A 7,019-nucleotide genomic window follows, 5' to 3' on the forward strand; every position below is an offset into this window, starting at 1 on the left:
AAGATGCTCTTAGCCCTTTGCAATGAACCCTTCTGGTTGCTTTATATGGATGCTTTCTTCAAGACTTCCATTAAGGAATGCTGTCTTAACATCCACTTGCCAAATAGATAAAAGAATCCGGATAAACTTAAGCATGGGTACCAGTGAAAAAGTTTCCTTTTTCATCAAGTCTTGCTTTGAAAGTTACTACCTTCCTGTCTATCCCTCTTTCCCTATTATAGACCTTTTTACACCCAACGGCTTTTACACCATTTGGTGATTCTACAAGCTTCCAGATTTTATTAGAATACATATATTCTAATTCTGTTATTCATTACTCTTTGCCAAGATGCTGCATCTTTATCTTGGAGTGCTTCATTATATGACCGGAGATCAGGTTCATGTCCTCCAGGGATCGAGTCCAAAAACTCTCTCAAAACATGAACCTATTTAGGTTGCCTAACAACCCTCCCACTACAACAAGGCACTTTCTGTAATTGTGTATCATTTGTGATACGTGTTGCAGTTTCCTTGTGGTATCTCATCTTGTACAGTTGGTACTAGATTAGACACATCTTTTATTATTTCCTTAAGAACAAATTTTCTTATGGGCACATAGTTTATTACATAGTCATTTTCTAAAAAAACGGTCATTGATGCTAACAATGACCTTCTAATTTTTAAGACTATAAACCTACTTTCATTTCTCTAGGATAACCCACAAACAAGTGAATTCCTGTCCAACTTATCATTGTCTCTCTTCTGCATATGTGCTGAACTACCCGAATCCGAATATGCTTCGAAATAGGCTTACGCATATTCAACAATTTTATATGAGTAGAGAGTTCTGTCTTTGGAAGGTACTATATTCACTTCCGTTTCCAGAGTATATCCTTAAAATGATTTTGGTAATATTCTAAATAACTCATCAATCTACTTATTTCCATAAGAGTCCTATAACTTCCTTTTTCTACACCATTCTGTAGGAGTGCAGTTAGTTGGGATTGAATCCTACTTTGATAAGTGACTCCTAAATTCTCCCAAGAGGTACTTGTCACACGATCTTACCATAGTGACTTTTACTTTAACATTTCTCCATCACCTTGTACTCTTTGAACTAATCAACGTACTTAGTTGCGGTATATTAAATAAATTTATTTGTATCTTGAATAGTTGTCTATAAAATAGATAAAATATTCAATACTACCTCTTGTCCGGATAGTCATAGGATCACACAAATCGAATGAACCGATTTCAACATATCTTTGACTCCATACCCTTGGACTTAAAAGCTTCTTGGTTATTTTCCTTCCAAGTAAGACTCGCAGTTGGAAAGATTTCCACTACCAATGAACCCAAAAGTTCATCACTACCAATAAATCCTACTCAAGTATAACCTAGCTTTAGATGCCAAAGATATAATTGGTTCATTTCCGAAGGTTGCTTTCTCTTAAAATTAGAAGATGTGTTACTAATTTCCATTTGTTGCATCGTGGGAGTTATTGGATTATAAATTGTCAACCATCATACCAGAATAGATAACTTCCCTATTTTTCTTGATAACAACTTTGTTATCAAAATAGACACAATATCTATAATAGTTTAGAAACTGAAATCAGGTTCTTTCTAAACTTGGTACGTAAAGACAATTACTTAAAATCCATATTTTATTCTTATCAAAGGATAAACATCTCCCACTGCAACAGCTACCACTTTTACAGTAGTGCCCATGTGGATGGTGATTTACCTTTCATTTAGTTGTCGGGTTTCCTGGAACCCTGCAATGAATTGCAGACATGATTAATGGCATCTTGTATCTACACTCCAGGTTCTGGTAGATAACACCACTAGACATGTTTCAACTAATGAATTAAATACACCTAAATTGTTCTTAGTTCTAAGAAGACAGTGTACCTTAATGTCCAAGTCCTATTTCCAATCATTACAATTGGGACTACTAAGTCTTTTTCTATAGTATGACTACTAGGGATTGACAAACATCCTAAGAATCACAAAAATATTTGGTCAAGATCAACTCCTTAAAATCTCCATCAATTTTGTGTATACAAAATCGAAGAGGAGATTTTATTCATTAATTTTATTATCTCGTCAACTTTACTTTATGACGAATAAAATTAATAGTTGATCTGTCTTTGATCAAATATTTGGTCAAAACTCTTTGAATTTAAAATAACATTGATTCCTCAAACAATATTATTTAAATTCACCAACACCTCAAACACCGTGAATTTTGCATGCCATGTTAGTGTGGACGTATACAAATTCATCATTTGTAAGAGGAGGGTTTTACCCATTGACTATCTTGTCAATATAACTTTTTGACAAATAAAATTACCTCAAACATCATGAATCTTGTATGCCACGTTAGTGTGGACGTATACAAATTCAAACATTTGTAAGAGGGTTTTATTAATTTTATTATGTTGTCAATCTAGTTTTATGACAAATCAATAGTTGGTTTCCCTTTGGTCACACAAGTGATAGTAGTGACTCCGTTGGGGAGGATACTATTAAATGTGTCTAAGTGTATACCATTACTTGACACTAAGTCCATTAATAAGATTATGCCCCTTCCGTTGGGGAAGATCACACACTCTTAATTAACTTCCTATAGTCATCCAAAAATGGAAGTTTGTTCTAGTGATCCACAAACAAGCTCATCCGTTATGGAGGAAGGCACTCAGAGCCAACGCGCAAGCTTGTTTGCATCACTTACAAACCAGTAATGGAGACCATGGGATTTACTTAAAAATCCCTCTCCCACTTAGTTATTTATAAATGAGGAATTTTAACTATGCTAGCCTACTAAATATGTAAACCAACATGCACACACAGCACAATATAAAAGCAATAAATAGAAAATCTAATTTTCAACTATTATGGCTTTTATCTCTAGTTGTCCTCCGTGTGTTGCCAACCCTAGCTGCTGCCATCTTTGGCCACCGCCACCGGGTCTATTTGTCGCATCCATCTTGCTCCTTGTTCCGCTGCGCCTCTGGTCCTCAAAAGGTTCCACGCCTTGCAAGACTCGATCCGCGACATAAATAGAATTTTACATTTTTAGATCCTATATTCCTCGAAGGAATGTACATGTATCTAAATCAAAAAATAAAATCCAAATAAAACTAAATACAGCTCCTGCTGTATTTTATAATACAATCATACACACACAATAAAATGCCCTTGACTTGTCCAAGGGTCCAATCACACACATAATAACTATAAGTCATAATAGTTGGATCCTGCATCCACAAAGTTAGCATATCCTACTATTAACTTGCCTAAATTATGTATGACATGTGCATAATTAAACTAATACCAAATACACAGAGGCAATACCCTAGCTCTGATACCAATTGTTGGTTGCTACTCGGAAAACCTAGAGGTTCCACTGTACAAAAATTTTGTACAAAGGTCTGAATCTTTTCCTAGCTACCATGTGTTCTTTTAAATTAAATTTTGGATCACCTGCGGAACTTAACACGTTTGATCCAAAACTTAATCTATTTGTTCTTTTAGGTTTAGACTTGGATCTCCTGCGAAACTTAACACGTTCGACCCAAACCACCTTAAGTTATTAATTCCATTAAATATTAATTTCCATAATTGGTTCCCAATACTGACGTGGCGAGGCACATGGCCTTCTTGGATATGGGAGCAACCACCACCGACTAGACAAAACCTTTTATGGAAAGCTAATATTTAATTTCCTAAAATAACTTTAGGTTAACTGAAAAGAACAATCAAATCACAAGGAAAAGAAAAACAAAAGAACACTATATCGAAAACAAATTCGAAATACTAGAATCGTATGCCTCTTGTATTTAATATTATTTCCAAAAACAACTAGTATGATGCGGAAAGAAAAATACTAGTTATACCTTTTAGAAAAACCTCTTGATCTTCTACCGTATTCCTCTTCTAACCTCGGACGTTGTGTGGGCAACGATCTTCCGAGATGAGAACCACCAAGCACCTTCTTCTTCCTTGTAAGTTTCGGCCATCAAAACTTCTTCTAGGATGAAGAGGTTCGGCCGCCACCACCATGCTCCAAGGGATGCTAGAAAAGAGGCTTCTTTTCTCTCCTTCTCCTTCTTAGATCCGGCCACCAAAGCTATCTCCACCATGAGAGAGTTTCGGCCACACAAAGGAGAGGAGAGAAAAGAAAAGGGCCGGCCATACCCAAAGAAGAAGAGAGGGAGAAAAATAATAGAGACATACATAATGAAGCCTCCTCTATCCCCTCTTTTATAATCCTTGGTCTGGGCAAATAAGGAAAATTTAATAAAAATTTCCTTAATTCTTTTGCCATTGAAAAGGAAAATTTATTTAATTAAAAATAATTTTCTTTTCATCATGTTAATGGCCGGCCACCTTAATCCCTTTAATCAAGGAAATTTTAATTCACACAAGAATTAAAACTTCCTAATTTGCTTCCGGAAATTAATAAAAAAATTCTCAAATAATTTTTCCCTTCATGGTGGTTAATAAAAAGGAAATTTTATAAATTAAAATATTTCTTTTAAACATGTGGATAAAAAGAAAGTTATCTCTAAAAAATTAAAATCTCTTTTAATCTACAAATAAGGAAAGATATCAAATCTTTTCTTAATCTTTTGTAGAAACTTATAAAAGAGAATATTTAATTTTAAACTCTCTTTTAAATCATGAACATGATTAAAATTGAAATTTTTCTTAAAATTTAAAATCCTCCTTTAATCAATAAATAAGGAAAGATTTCAAATTTTAAACTCTCTTTTAAACATGTAGATGATTTACAAATAAGGAAAGTTTTTACCAAAAATTAAAACCATCCTTTTAAACTACAAATAAGGAAAGAGATTAATATCTTCTCTTAATCTTTTGTAGAAAGTTATAAAAGGAAATTTTTAATTTTTTAAACTCTCTTTTAAAATCATGATATCCACATAAGAAATAATTTTAATAAAAATCCTTTTTAATATTCTAGTGGCCGGCCACCTAAGCTTGGGACCCAAGCTTTAGCCGGCCACCTACATGACTCATCCACTTGGTCTTGGCCGGCCCTAGCTTGGGTTCCAAGCTAGCTTGGCCGACCCCATTGGATGGGTAAGAAGGTGGATATGCGGTGGGTATAAATCTCTATATACTAGAGGCTAGTTTGGTCTCCCGATGAAATTAAGCATCCCGTGTTCGCCCCGAACACACAACTGAATTTCATCAATAATAATTCATTTCACTAAAGAACTATTATTGAACTACCGCACCAATCCCAAATTACATTTTGGGCTCCTTCTTATTATGAGTGTGTTAGTCTCCCTGTGTTTAAGATAACAAATGTCCACTAATTAAGTAAGTTACTGACAACTCACTTAATTAATATCTAGCTCCAAGAGTAGTACCACTCAACTTCATCGTCATGTCAGACTAAGTCCACCTGCAGGGTTTAACATGACAATCCTTATGAGCTCCTCTTGGAGACATTCTCAACCTAGATCACTAGGACACAGTTTCCTTCTATAATCAACAACACACACTTTAAGTGATATCATTTCCCAACTTATCGGGCTTATTGATTCATCGAACTAAATCTCACCCATTGATAAATTAACGAAATAAATATCAAATATATGTGCTTGTTATTATATTAGGATTAAGAGCACACACTTCCATAATAACTAAGGTCTTTGTTTCTTTATAAAGTCAGTATAAAAGAAACGACCTCTAATGGTCCTACTCAATACACTCTAAGTGTACTAGTGTAATTATATAGTTAAGATAAACTAATACCTAATTACACTACGACCTTCCAATGGTTTGTTCCTTTCCATTATGGTCGTGAGCTACTGTTTATAATTTATAAGGTACTGATAACATGATCCTCTGTGTGTGACACCACACACCATGTTATCTACAATATAAATTAATTGAACAACTTCATTTATCATAAATGTAGACATTTGACCAATGTGATTCTTATTTCTAGATAAATGTTTATACCAAAAGCTAGACTTTTAGTATACACTCTAACATACTTCTCTCCCAATACTCTCATCGTCGACTCTCTTCCTCACCTCAACTTGTCGTTGCCCCGATCCACCATCATCGGGGCCCAAGAGCCCCCCCCCCCCCCGACCCGAGTGTCGACATCTCCTCCTCTCCACCCGATCTACTATTGTCTGTTGACCATCATCATTGGTCTCTGCTCGTCGAGGTGACATCGTCTCACCAACTCGTCCACTCAAAATCGTCCATCCACTGTCCTTCCCGGATCGCTTCCTCTACGCAGGCGGGTCTTCGACAAAGAGAGGAACCCAATTTCCATTAATGCCACCCTATTGTCGGACACTACTATTGCTGATGGGAGAGGGATCGATGCACGAAGGAGTAGAGCTACTCACCTCCGATTTGAGGACCAAATCAAAGGCGCAGTTGAAGGCTTATCGGCTACAGAACCCTAGCAATCAGTTCACTGCCTCACCATTTCCCTTTGCCAGATTTGAATCATAGCCACCAAGCTCTTTTCTCTTCCCACGAGAAGTTACAGTTGATGTGGCCAACCCCTCTCCGACCACAAGCAAGCGACTGTGATCTCCCTTGTTGACTCTCTTCGTTAGTACTAATCTCAGCCTAGCCATGTCGGAGCTCCAGCCACCTCTACCACAACCTACCTGGTCATTGCTACCACCTCCAGCCAACCATCGTGGGTTGTTACTAGATAAGAAGCAGTGGGATTCAAACTTGTTGTGATCTCACGAACTTGAAGATGGTTGGAACGATCTACTTACAAAGGCGGGTAATTCCTGCCTTATTCCTTTAGTACTTTAACCTTTTAACCTTAGTGCATGATCTATGTCTAGATAGTTGTTATATTTATCTTGACTCTATTCATTCTTACTTTTGAGCTTTGACCTTTTATTTCTTGATCTTGTATGTTGGTCTATTTTGATATTCATACAATCTCACTGTTATCAATGCTATTTATAACCATTTATGCTCGTACTATTATGCTAGCAATACTATACTATACTATAGCTGTA

This window comes from Zingiber officinale, chromosome 11B (genome assembly GCF_018446385.1).
Source record: "Zingiber officinale cultivar Zhangliang chromosome 11B, Zo_v1.1, whole genome shotgun sequence".
Classification (NCBI taxonomy): Eukaryota; Viridiplantae; Streptophyta; class Magnoliopsida; order Zingiberales; family Zingiberaceae; genus Zingiber; species Zingiber officinale.